Here is a 14,865-nt window from a genome sequence, read left to right on the forward strand (position 1 = left end):
ACACGCAGTCAGTACTGAGCTCTCTCTCACACACACACAGTCAGTACTGAGCTCTCTCTCTCTCACACACACAGTCAGTACTGAGCTCTCTCTCTCTCTCACACACAGTCAGTACTGAGCTCTCTCTCTCTCACACACACAGTCAGTACTGAGCTCTCTCTCTCACACACACACAGTCAGTACTGAGCTCTCTCTCTCTCTCACACACGCAGTCAGTACTGAGCTCTCTCTCTCTCACACACAGTCAGTACTGAGCTCTCTCTCTCACACACACACAGTCAGTACTGAGCTCTCTCACTCTCACACACAGTCAGTACTGAGCTCTCTCTCTCTCACACACACAGTCAGTACTGAGCTCTCTCTCTCTCACACACACAGTCAGTACTGAGCTCTCTCTCGAACACACACACAGTCAGTACTGAGCTCTCTCTCTCACACACACACAGTCAGTACTGAGCTCTCTCTCTCACACACACAGTCAGTACTGAGCTCTCTCTCTCTCACACACACAGTCAGTACTGAGCTCTCTCACACACAGTCAGTACTGAGCTCTCTCTCTCTCTCACACACACAGTCAGTTCTGAGCTCTCTCTCTCTCACACACAGTCAGTACTGAGCTCTCTCTCTCACACACACACAGTCAGTACTGAGCTCTCTCTCTCACACACACACAGTCAATACTGAGCTCTCTCTCTCTCTCTCACACACAGTCAGTACTGAGCTCTCTCTCTCACACACAGTCAGTACTGAGCTCTCTCTCTCTCACACACAGTCAGTACTGAGCTCTCTCTCTCACACACACACAGTCAGTACTGAGCTCTCTCTCTCTCACACACACTGTCAGTACTGAGCTCTCTCTCTCTCACACACACAGTCAGTTCTGAGCTCTCTCTCTCACACACAGTCAGTACTGAGCTCTCTCTCTCTCTCACACACAGTCAGTACTGAGCTCTCTCTCTCTCACACACAGTCAGTACTGAGCTCTCTCTCTCTCACACACACAGTCAGTACTGAGCTCTCTCTCTCACACACACACAGTCAGTACAGAGCTCTCTCTCTCTCACACACACAGTCAGTACTGAGCTCTCTCTCTCACACACAGTCAGTACTGAGCTCTCTCTCTCACACACACACACAGTCAGTACTGAGCTCTCTCTCTCTCACACACAGTCAGTACTGAGCTCTCTCTCTCACACACACACAGTCAGTACTGAGCTCTCTCTCTCACACACACACAGTCAATACTGAGCTCTCTCTCTCTCTCTCACACACAGTCAGTACTGAGCTCTCTCTCTCTCACACACAGTCAGTACTGAGCTCTCTCTCTCTCACACACAGTCAGTACTGAGCTCTCTCTCTCACACACACACAGTCAGTACTGAGCTCTCTCTCTCACACACACACAGTCAGTACTGAGCTCTCTCTCTCTCACACACACTGTCAGTACGGAGCTCTCTCTCTCACACACAGTCAGTACTGAGCTCTCTCTCTCTCACACACACAGTCAGTACTGAGCTCTCTCTCTCACACACACACAGTCAGTACTGAGCTCTCTCTCTCACACACACACAGTCAGTACTGAGCTCTCTCTCTCTCACACACACAGTCAGTACTGAGCTCTCCCTCTCTCACACACACAGTCAGTACTGAGCTCTCTCTCACACACACACCGTCAGTACTGAGCTCTCTCTCTCTCTCACACACAGTCAGTACTGAGCTCTCTCTCTCTCACACACACACAGTCAGTACTGAGCTCTCTCTCTCACACACACAGTCAGTACTGAGCTCTCTCTCTCACACACACACAGTCAGTACTGAGCTCTCTCTCACACACACAGTCAGTACTGAGCTCTCTCTCTCTCACACACACAGTCAGTACTGCGCTCTCTCTCTCTCACACACACACACAGTACTGAGCTCTCTCTCTCTCTCACACAGTCAGTACTGAGCTCTCTCTCTCTCTCACACACAGTCAGTACTGTGCTCTCTCTCTCTCTCTCACACACACACAGTCAGTACTGAGCTCTCTCTCTCTCACACACAGTCAGTACTGAGCTCTCTCTCTCACACACACAGTGAATACTGAACTCTCTCTCTCTCACACACACAGGCAGTACTGAGCTCTCTCTCTCTCACACACAGTGAATACTGAACTCTCTCTCTCTCTCATACACAGTCAGTACTGAGCTCTCTCTCTCACACACACAGTCAGTACTGACCTGTCTCTCTCTCTCTCACACACACACACACAGTACTGAGCTCTCTCTCTCTCTCTCTCTCACACACACACACACAGTACTGAGCTCTCTCTCTCACACACACACACAGTATTGAGCTCTCTCTCTCTCTCACAGACACACACACACACAGTACTGAGCTCTCTCTCTTACACACACACACAGTATTGAGCTCTCTCTCTCTCTCACAGACACACACACACACAGTATTGAGCTCTCTCTCTCTCTCTCACAGACACACACACACAGTACTGAGCTCTCTCTCTTACACACACACACAGTATTGAGCTCTCTCTCTCTCTCACAGACACACACACACACAGTATTGAGCTCTCTCTCTCTCTCTCACAGACACACACACACACAGTATTGAGCTCTCTCTCTCTCTCACAGACACACACACACACAGTATTGAGCTCTCTCTCACAGACACACACACACACAGTACTGACCTGTCTCTCTCTCTCACAGACACACACACACACAGTATTGAGCTCTCTCTCTCTCTCACACACACACACAGAAACATGTTTCTGCCTTTATTTCCAGAGGAACAGGGGACTGCCGGAGGTGGGGGTGGGGGGGAGGGGGGGGGGGGGGTGGGTGGTGTTGGAGGGGCAAAGTTCTGGCTCTGTGCGGTCATTGAAAGGGGTCGGGTCCCGGTGGTGTTCAGGGGTGGGTCGTGGTACTTTGTCCCCCCCCTCGCCCTCGCTCTCCTTCCTGTTCCTCACACATTGCCAGGGCTGGTTCCCCGGGGCGGGGGACGGGAGAGTGGAAGGGGAGAGGTGGGGGGTGGGGGGTTGGTGGGGGGGGGGGGGAGGTGGGGGGTGAAGATTTCAGGGAGTTGATTTCCTCTCTGCTGCCGATTAATGTCAACCCTGGTATTCAATCCGGTTTATGTCTGGGGTGGGGGAGACGTGGTGACGAGGGATTTGGGGAGTTGTAGGGTGGGGTGGGGGGGAAGCTTTACAGAGAGACGGTGCATTCATCACCTTCCAATCACGGCTCACACTCGGGCGGGGGGGGGGTGTACTCTATTTTTTTTGGGGGGGGGGAAGTTGGTGTGTGAAGATTTCACAATCACTGTCGCCTTCATCTATTTCACGTCCCTTCAGTCACTCGGGTCAATCGAATTACAGTGGTCGGGATAATCAGCGAGATTTGTTCAGGGATTTGGGTGTATGTGTGTGGGGGGGTGGGGTGGGTGAGGGTGTGTGTGTGAGATGTGTCTGTGTGTGAGTGCATGTGTGTGTGTGTGTGTATGCGTGCGTGGAGGGAGTGAGCATTTATGTGTGCATCTGTGTGTGTGTGTGAATGTATGAGTGTGAGTGTGCGCGCATGTGTGTGCGTGTGATCTGTCTGTGTGTGAGTGCATGTGCGTGTGAGTGTGCGTGTGCCTGAGTGTGCGTGGGGGGCACGTGTGAAAGTGTCTGTGTGTGTGAGAGAGTGGGTGTGCCTGTGTGCGTGAGTGTGTGTCTGAGAGAGAGAGACAGTGGGTGTGTGAGTGTGTCTGTGCGTGTGAGAGAGACACAGAGAGAGAGAGAGAGAGAGAGAGAGGCAGAGAGAGACACAGAAAGAAACACAAATTGAGAGATGTACAGAGAGAGAGAGACAGAGAGAGAGCGAGCGAGAGAGAGAGAGAGAGACAGAGAGAGAGAGAGAGACAGGAAGAGGGACAAGGGGGGGGGGGAGAGAGAAGCAGAGAGAGAGACACACACACACACAGAGAAAGATAGAAACAGAGGGAAACAAAACGAGGGAAGCAGAGAGAGGGAGAGAAAGACAGAGAGAGAGAGAGGCAGGCTCACAGAGAAGTGAGACAGAGACAGATCGACACACATGCACACAAAAAGAGAGAGACAGAGAGGGGGACACAGACAGACAGAGAGATAGAGACAGGCAGAGACATAGAGAGAGAGAGAGAGAGAAAGACAAAGAGAGAGAGAGACAAGCAGACACACACACACAGAGTGCGACAGAGAGATACACTCGCACAAAAAGAGAGAGACTGGGAGAGACAGAAAGGAGAGTCAGTGAGAGAGAGAGAGAGAGAGAGAGAGACTTTGGGGAAGAAACTGAGTGGGTGGACAGAAAGAGAGAGAGAGAGAGAGAAATAGAGAGAGAGAGACAGAAAGACAAACAGAGGCAAAGACGGATAGAGACGGGGGTGGGGGCAAAGCAGAGAGAAAGAGAGAGAGAGAGAGAAGGACAGAGAGAAATAGAGAGAGAGAGAGAAGGACAGAGAGAGAAATAGATAGAGAGAGAAAAAAGCTTTTTAACTGCAGAGCTGTTTTCTGGATTGGCTGCGGGGGGCGACTCTCCTGTCTCACTTGTCTCGGTTTTTCTACTGTAGTTAAGTCTCGATCTGGGGCCGGGATGAGGGGGAGAGCGGCCGCGTGTAAGAATGTTAACTCAAAACACACTCCTGCCTTACTGCGCCTTCCGCCGCTCTGTAATCCAACCAGGCAGGAGAGAGAACAGGGAGGCGGAGAGAGAGAGACACACACAGACAGGTAGGGAGAGAAGGAGAGAGACATGGGGAGAGACAGAGAGAAACCCAGAGGGAGGGAGAGAAAGAGAGACAGGAAATAGAAAGAGAGAGAGAGAGTGAGAGAAAAAGATACAGGTAGACGGAGAGACAACGAGAGTGACAGAGAATGTGAGAGACAGAGAGAGAGAGAGAGGGAGAAATAGATACTGTATAGGGAGAGTGAAATGCAGTGAGGGAGATAGAAGGAGAGAGAAGCAGAGAGAGAGAGAGAGAGAGAGAGAGAGAGAAACAGGGAAGATAAAGACTGAAATGTTGCAAGAGGCAGAGTGAAAATGACAAGAGACGGGACAGAGTGAGAGAGAGAGAAACAGAGGGAAAGAGAGAGAGAGAGAGAGAGAAAGGCGGGGATGGGGGAAGAGAGAGGGAAAGGAAGAGAGACACTTGATTGATCACACAACACAATGACAAATTAATATTTTTCCACGTTCCACGATAGTTAGCAACGGGAGGTATGTGTTTCTAGCTGTGCCCCGGGAGACGGCCCGTGAGCGGAGGGATGCAAATATTTGACAACCTAAACTAAGGTCAGAAACCACACAAAGTCACCTAACACACCCCCCCCACCCCCACCCCCACCCCCACCCCCACCCATGGGCGTGTGTGTGTGTGTGTGTGTGTGTATGTGTGTGTGTGAATATGTATATGTGTGTGTGTTGGTGTGTGTGAATATGTATATGTGTGTGCTGGCATGTGTGTGTGTATGTGTGAATATGTATATGTGTGTGTGTTGTCATGTGTGTGTGTATGTGTGAATATGTATATGTGTGTGTGTATGTGTGAATATGTATATGTGTGTGTGTTGGCATGTGTGTGTGTATATGTGAATATGTATATGTGTGTGTGTTGGTGTGTGTGTGTATGTGTGAATATGTATATGTGTGTGTGTTGGTGTGTGTGAATATGTATATGTGTGTGTTGGCATGTGTGTGTGTATGTGTGAATATGTATATGTGTGTGTGTGTGGATATGAGTGCGTGTGTTGGTATGTGTGTGTGTATGTGTGAATATGTATGTGTGTGTGTCGGTGAGTCTGTGTATTTGATTGTTTGTGACGGCATGTGTGTTTTTGTGAGTGTGCGGCTGTGTTTTGTGTGTGGGTGTTCATGTGTGTGTTTGTGTGGGTGTTTCTGTCGGAGTCTCTGTATACTTCTGTGTGTGCCTATCTGTGTTTCCGTGTGTGTGTGTGAGAGAGAGAGAGAGTGTATGTGGATGTGTGCGTGATGGTGTGTGGATGTGAGTGCGTGCGTTGGGGTGTGTGCGTGTTGTTGGTGTGTGTCTGTGTGAGTGAATATGTGTGTTTGTGTGTGTGTGTGTGTGTTTCTCTGACAGTATCTCTGTGTGTGTGTGTGTGTGTCTGAGAGTGTGAGCGTGTCTGTGAGTGTGTTTCTGTAGGTGTGTGTGTATGTGTGTGCATGTTCCTGTGAAAGTATGTGTGTGTGTGTCTGTGAAAGTGTGATTGTGCCTGTCTGTGTTTCTGTAAGTGTGGGTTTTTGTGACAGGATCTGTATGCGTGTCAGTGCCTGTATGTCTGTCACAGCATGTGTGTGTGTGTGTGTGTGTGTGTGTGTCTGTTTTTGTGTGAGTTTGGACGGTCTTTCAGGTCCATGAGGAAGGTAGATGTCAGGAAAATTGATTTGCCAAATGATCATTTTACTCACAACGCTTTTGTGGTTAAAATTAAACCAAAGTCCATCACCAGCTATATTTCAACACCTTGGAGAAAACCCAAAAGTTTCAAATTCAGTGGCCAAGCTGACTATGAATTCCTTCTTTCTACGTGAAGCTGTTTGATTTCCCATTTGAGGAGCAATTATTAATATCGATTAATGATGATTATTAGTAATGACTTTAAATTAGTATTAGTGTTAATTAATGAGTATGAGATTTGATTGTCGATGATTATTAATTTTGATTAATAATGATTATCAAATTTGATTGTTGACAATTATTTAATCGATTATAAATGATTACCAGTTTGAGTGGCATGAATTATTGGACCCGATTTATTGGCAATTATTTAATCAACTATTGAGATTATCAGTTTTCATCTGTATGAGATATTAAAATTGACTTGGCGATTATTTAATCGATTATTTTGCCTTTACCATAAGAATCACTTTTTCTCTGTTTCCCTGCTAGTCCTGGTGCCAACTTAAAATCCTCCCCCCATTCAAGGGAGTTAGCGGACAGGGTACAGTTTGTGTAAATGGTTACCCATTTTCCTGTCTCTGACCCCAACCCACATCCTTTCCGTAAACTGCAACCCCCACACATACTTGCAGACTCGCACATACATGCACACATTCAGACACACACACATTCAGTCACACATACGTGCTAACACACACATTCCGTCTCACTCACAGTTATACACACATATTCACTCACACACACTCGCACACTTGTGCACTTACATGCACACATTCATTCACATATGTGCTCACACTCACGCATACGTTCATTCTCCATATGCATCACATATGTGTATATGCACCACATATACAATCGCATATGCATTCCCTCACACGTTCACTTGTGCAAACACATTCATTCACACGCACTCACACTCACACATATATTTACTCATATGCCCTCACACATATAAACATGCACATTCAGATGCACACACAAAATAATTCATTAACTCTCACACACACACACGTGTTGACATACACATATCAGTCTCAGACACTCACACACATATTCACTCACATACTAGTGCTAACACACACTCATATACACCAATGCATGAACACATGCACACGCTTATTCATACACACAGATTCACTAATGTACACATGTCCACACATGGACATACTCATGTATACACACACTCACATTTATACTTTCTCTCATGCATACATTCTCTTTCACATACACACAGTATCACACGCACACACACACTCACACAAACATACACTCTCTCACAAACACACACTCTGTCTCTCACTCTCACACACGCACTCTCTCTCTCTCACACACTACTTGTCTCTCTCACTTTCACATATACACACTCTCAGTTAAAAATCACACAACAACAGGTTATAGTCCAACAGGTTTATTTGGAAGCATTAGCTTTCGGAGCGCTGCTCCTTCACCAGGTGGTTCATCACTCTCTCACACACACTGTCACCCACACACTCTCTCACACACATATACACTCTCTCTGATGCACACACTCTCTCACACATGCACACACTCTCTCACAAACACACACTCTGTCTCTCACTCTCACACACGCACTCTCTCTCACACACACACTATTTCTCTCTCTCACTTTCACATATACACACACTCTCAGTTAAAAATCACACAACAACAGGTTCTAGTCCAACAGGTTTATTTGGAAGCACTAGCTTTCAGAGCGCTGCCCCTTCACAAGGTGGTTCATCACTCCCTCTCACATGCACACTATCTCTCACACTCACACACACACACTCACACACACACTCTCTCTCACATGCACACACACTCACACTCTCTCTGTCTCTCTCTCACACACACACACTCACTCTGTCTCTCTCTCTCTCACATGCACACATACACACACTCTCACTCTCACTCTCTCTGTCTCTCTCTCTCTCACACACACACTCACTCTGTCTCTCTCTCTCTCACACACACACACACACTCTCTCACATGCACACACACACACTCTCACTCTCTCTCTCTCTCTCACACACACACTCACTCTGTCTCTCTCTCTCTCTCACACACACACACACACACTCTCTCTCACATGCACACACACACACTCTCACTCTCTCTCTCTCTCTCTCACACACACACACACTCTCTCACATGCACACACACACACTCTCACTCTCTGTCTCTCTCACACACACACACACTCACTCTGTCTCTCTCTCACACACACATACAGACAGCATTCAAGGAAGTCTCAATATCGTTTTAAAACAAATCTCGGCTTTTGCTTTGACAGGAGCGGGAGGCAGAAGTGTTTGAAATGGTTGTAAATTCAGCAGAGTTTCAGGGGCTGGTGTGTGCGTGTGTTTAGCGGGTGAGCCTCAGGCTGGAGATAACGATCCAAAACCGAAGGAGAAACAGATTTAACCCCCCCCCCCCCCCACCCCGTACATCAAGTTGACAATGGTCAGTTTCTGCTGAATCCCGCCTTTTGATGTTCCGCCACACTCATCAGTCCCCTGCCCTCGAGTCGATGGTAAACGATGCGCATAATCGACGATCGATTAACTCTCTTATTCTTAAAACAAAAATCTCTCTCTATCTTCCGATTCATAATGGAAATTTCCAGAAGGCTAGAGAGAGAGAGAGAGTCATAGAGATGTACAGCACACATTCAACACACACTCTGATACACACCCATATACGTACATTCACAAACACACATTCAACACACACTCTGATACACACCCGCTCACATGTACACATTCATATGTACACATCTACGTACACACATGCTCACACACTCTCATATACGCCCGTGGACACCCAACACTGTCACACCCACATTCACATATACACATGCTCATACACTCCCTTATGTGCATAAATCATACCTAAACCCGTGCACACACTAATCCACACACACACAAATGCATACACATGTTCTCTCACACACATATTCATATATACACACAGAGATTTACAACATATACACTTATGCAGATAATCACACTCATTAATGCAATCACTTATAACTTCACACGCATGCACACTTATGTAAACACACAAACATATAAATACACATAGGCACACACCAACATGCAAACGCACATACACACACTCACAAACAGACAAGACAGATACTCATAACCATGCACACATTCTGAAATGCGCTCACATATACACACTTATGTGTACACATTCACACACTCACACATACTCACATGATCACACACTCATATATCCCCATGGACACACACATTCATATGTACATATGCTCACACACAGACTCATCTGCACACAATCAGGCATACACTCATGTGTACACAATCAGGCATACACTCATGTGCACTCTAATATGCACACACACACACACACACACACACCCACCCACCCACCCACACACACACACACACACACACACACACACACACACGTTCCGATGCACCCATTCACACATATACACAAATAGATGCAAAATGTGATGGCGCAGGTTTGGTGGGGAGAAGGGCCTCTTCTTGGGCTGTATTGTTCTTGCATCTTTGTTTATCTCAACATGCACACCTTCTCTCTCACTCACACACACGTGCACACACGCATGCACACACATGAGTACACACTCACACATCCTCATATAATCTCTTTCTCACATGCGCGCACGGTCATACAAATCAACTTTTCGCCCATGTGGTCATTCTGTATACAAACAGACAACACCTACAATCACACACGTACTCACAAAGACGTATTCACACGCTGCATCTCCCACTCCGCAGTCCCCCCACCACCCCCCCACTCGCCTTTCTCTCACTCACACAGATGCACGCACACACAATACCAACAATTATACATATGCACACAAAACTGTTCGCTCACTCACTCCCTCTCTCTCACTTACAAGCACTGAGAGGCAGAAAAAGGGAGGCAAAAGATATTTTTACTTAAATTTTTTTAAAAAAAGTATTCAATGAACCGCATCAATGCAGATGACAATTACAAGCCAAATGGCTGGTCCATTATTGAAAAGAAATTGAGCTGGATGTGTTATAGAGCGATTTGTCAAACATTATCCCAATAATGGCACACACAGTGCATTTACAGTTTCAATACAGCTGCCCATACAATAAATATTTAACAAGCTTTTGAGTAAGTTTATGAATATGTATTGACTGAAGCAGACCATTTTGGTCCTGCCTGTGCATTTAAACATTCAATGATACAAATGAAAACTTGGGGAGGAGGGGTGAGGGGGGTCAAAATCATAAACACCGATTCGTGTGTGTGAGGGAGAGAGTGTGAGTGAGAGAGAGAGAGTGTGAGGGAGAGAGAGTGTGTGTGTGAGAGAGAGTGTGTGTGAGTGACACAGTGTGTGTGAGGGAGAGTGTGTGTGTGTGAGGGAGAGTGTGTGTGTGTGAGGGAGAGTGTGTGTGAGGGAGAGAGAGTGTGTGTGAGGGAGAGAGAGTGTGTGTGTGAGGGCGAGAGTGTGTGCGTGTGAGGGAGAGAGTGTGAGTGTGAGGGAGAGAGGGTGTGTGTGAGAGAGAGTGTGTGTGAGGGAGAGAGGGTGTGTGTGAGTGAGACAGTGTGTGTGAGAGAGAGAGTGTGTGTGTGAGAGAAAGAGTGTGTGAGTGAGACAGTGTGTGTGTGTGAGAGTGTGTGTGTGTGAGGGAGAGTGTGTGTGTGAGGGAGAGTGTGTGTGTGGGAGAGAGTGTGTGTGAGGGAGAGAGTGTGAGTGTGAGGGAGAGAGTGTGTGTGTGTGAGAGAGTGTGTGTGTGAGGGAGAGAGTGTGTGTGAAAGAGTGTGTGTGAGGGAGAGAGTGTGAGTGAGAGAGAATGTGTGTGAGAGAGACAGTGTGTGTGTGAGAGAGAGAAAGAGTGTGAAAATGAGCGAGAGAGAGTGAGTGTGTGCATGTGAGAGAGTGAGTATGTGTGTGAGAGAGAGTGTGTGTGGTGAGAGAGAGTGAAAGAGAGTGAGAGTGTGCATGTGTGGGTATGTGAGAGCGTGTGTTTGTGTGAGAGAGGCAGACAATGAATGCGTGTGTGTGAGTTAGAGTAAGTACTAGTGTGTGAGAGAGAGAGTGTGTGTGAGCAAGAGAGAGAGTGTGCGCGTGTGAGAGAGAGTGTGCGTGTGACAGAGAGAGTGTGTGAGTGAGAGAGAGAATGAAAGAGAGAGAGTGTGTGTGTGTGAGTGAGAGAGAGAGAGACTGACAGACAGAGAGACATGAAGGGACAGACAGATACACATACACACGCATCTCCACACACAGAGGGGTAGATAGAGAAAGAGAGAGAGGGAGACAGGAAGAGACAAAGAGAGAGATAGAGAGAAAGGCAGAGACAGAGAGAAAAAGACAAAGAGAAAGATTGGATGCGGAAGACAAACAGACATATAGAAACAGAGGGATGGGGAGGGAAGAGAGAGACAGAAATAGAAATTGAGAGGGGGAGTGAAAGACAGAGACAGAGACAGAGGGAGGGAGTCAGAGAGTGAGACTGAAACATAAGAGGCAGCAGAAATAGAGAAAGAAGCAGAGAGAGATAGAGAGCGATAAAGATAGAGAGAAATAAGAAAGAGGGACAGACAGGCAGAAAGAGGGAGACACAGGGAGAGGGATGAAGAGACAGAGTGATAGACAGAGAAAGATAAAGAGAGAGAGAGATAGAGACAGAGACGAGAGGGATTGAGAAAGAGAGAGACAGAGAAAGAAAGAGAGAAAGAAACAGAGATAAAATCAGACAGAGATGCAGAGATTAATGTGTGTGTGAGAGGGAGAGAATAGAAAGAGATAGAGTGAGAGAGACAGGGAAATAGAAAGTGAGAGAGACACACAGACAGATAGAAAGAGGAAGACAAAGAGAGAGAGACAGACAGACAGAGATAAATAGAGAGAGAGAGAGAGAGACAGGGAGATAGAGAATGAGAGAGAAAGCAAGACATGCACACAGACAGAAAGAGGGAGACAGAGTAGGAGAGACAGGGAGATGGTGAAAGAGACAGATGGAGAGAATGATTAAGACAGAGAGAGAGAAAGATAAAGAGACAGAGAGAGATAGAGAGACACGCACAGATGTAAAGTGACAGAGACAAAAAGATAAAGAGACAAAGAGAGAGATAAAGAGAGAGAGACACACAGAGATAAAGTGACAGACAGAGAAAGATAAAGAGACAGAGAGATAGAAAGACACACACACAGATAAAGTGACAGACAGAGAAAGATAAAGAGACAGAGAGATAGAAAGACACACACACAGATAAAGTGACAGAGAAAGAGACAAAGAGACAGAGAGAGAGACACACAAAGATAAAGTGACAGACAGAGAAAGATAAAGAGATAGAGAGATAGAAAGACACACACACAGATAAAGTGACAGAGAAAGAGACAAAGAGACAGAGAGAGAGACACACAAAGATAAAGTGACAGACAGAGAAAGATAAAGAGATAGAGAGATAGAAAGACACACACACAGATAAAGTGACAGACAGAGAAAGAGATAAAGAGACAGAGAGAGATAGAGAGAGAGACACACACACAGATAAAGTGACAGAGAAAGAGACAAAGAGACAGAGAGAGAGACACACAGAGATAAATTGACAGACAAAGAGACAAAGAGACAGAGAGAGAGACACACACAGATAAAGTGACAGATAAAGAGAGAGAGAGAGATAGAGAGACACACACAGATAAAGTGACAGACAAAGAGACAGAGAGAGAGACACACACAGAGATAAAGTGACAGATAAAGAGACAGAGAGAGATAGAGAGACACACAGAGATAAAGTGACAGATAAAGAGACAGAGAGAGAGACACACAGAGATAAAGTGACAGACAAAGAGACAGAGAGAGATAGAGAGACACACAGAGATAAAGTGACAGACAAAGAGACAGAGAGAGAGACACACAGAGATAAAGTGACAGACAAAGAGATAAAGAGACAGAGAGAGAGAGACACACACACAGATAAAGTGACAGACAGAGAAAGAGATAAAGAGACAGAGAGAGATAGAGAGACACACACACAGATAAAGTGACAGAGAAAGAGACAAAGAGACAGAGAGAGAGACACACACAGATAAAGTGACAGATAAAGAGATAAAGAGACAGAGAGAGATAGAGAGACACACAGAGATAAAGTGACAGATAAAGAGACAGAGAGAGAGACACACAGAGATAAAGTGACAGACAAAGAGATAAAGAGACAGAGAGAGAGAGAGACACACACACAGATAAAGTGACAGACAGAGAAAGAGATAAAGAGACAGAGAGAGATAGAGAGAGAGACACACACACAGATAAAGTGACAGAGAAAGAGACAAAGAGACAGAGAGAGAGACACACAGAGATAAAGTGACAGATAAAGAGACAGAGAGAGATAGAGAGACACACACAAAGATAAAGTGACAGATAAAGAGACAGAGAGACAGAGAGAGAGACACACAGAGATAAAGTGACAGATAAAGAGACAAAGAGACAGAGAGAGAGACACACACAGAGATAAAGTGACAGATAAAGAGACAAAGAGACAGAGAGAGAGACACACAGAGATAAAGTGACAGATAAAGAGACAAAGAGACAGAGAGAGAGAGACACACACACAGATAAAGTGACAGAGACAGAGAAAGAGATAAAGAGACAGAGAGAGAGAGAGACACACACAGAGATAAAGTGACAGATAAAGAGACAGAGAGAGAGACACACAGAGATAAAGTGACAGACAAAGAGATAAAGAGACAGAGAGAGAGAGAGACACACACAGATAAAGTGACAGAGAAAGAGACAGAGAGAGATAGAGAGACACACAGAGATAAAGTGACAGACAAAGAGACAGAGAGAGAGACACACAGAGATAAAGTGACAGACAAAGAGATAAAGAGACAGAGAGAGAGACACACACAGATAAAGTGACAGAGAAAGAGACAGAGAGAGATAGAGAGACACACAGAGATAAAGTGACAGACAAAGAGACAGAGAGAGAGACACACAGAGATAAAGTGACAGACAAAGAGACAGAGAGAGAGACACACACAGAGATAAAGTGACAGATAAAGAGACAGAGAGAGAGAGAGAGACACACAGAGATAAAGTGACAGACAAAGAGATAAAGAGACAGAGAGAGAGAGACACACACACAGATAAAGTGACAGAGACAGAGAAAGAGATAAAGAGACAGAGAGAGAGAGAGACACACACAGAGATAAAGTGACAGATAAAGAGACAGAGAGAGAGACACACAGAGATAAAGTGACAGACAAAGAGACAAAGAGACAGAGAGAGAGACACACACAGATAAAGTGACAGAGAAAGAGACAGAGAGAGATAGAGAGACACACAGAGATAAAGTGACAGACAAAGAGACAGAGAGAGAGAGAGAGAGACACACAGAGATAAAGTGACAGACAAAGAGATAAAGAGACAGAGACACACACACAGATA

Source organism: Chiloscyllium punctatum, chromosome X (genome assembly GCF_047496795.1).
Source record: "Chiloscyllium punctatum isolate Juve2018m chromosome X, sChiPun1.3, whole genome shotgun sequence".
In the NCBI taxonomy this organism is placed as follows: Eukaryota; Metazoa; Chordata; class Chondrichthyes; order Orectolobiformes; family Hemiscylliidae; genus Chiloscyllium; species Chiloscyllium punctatum.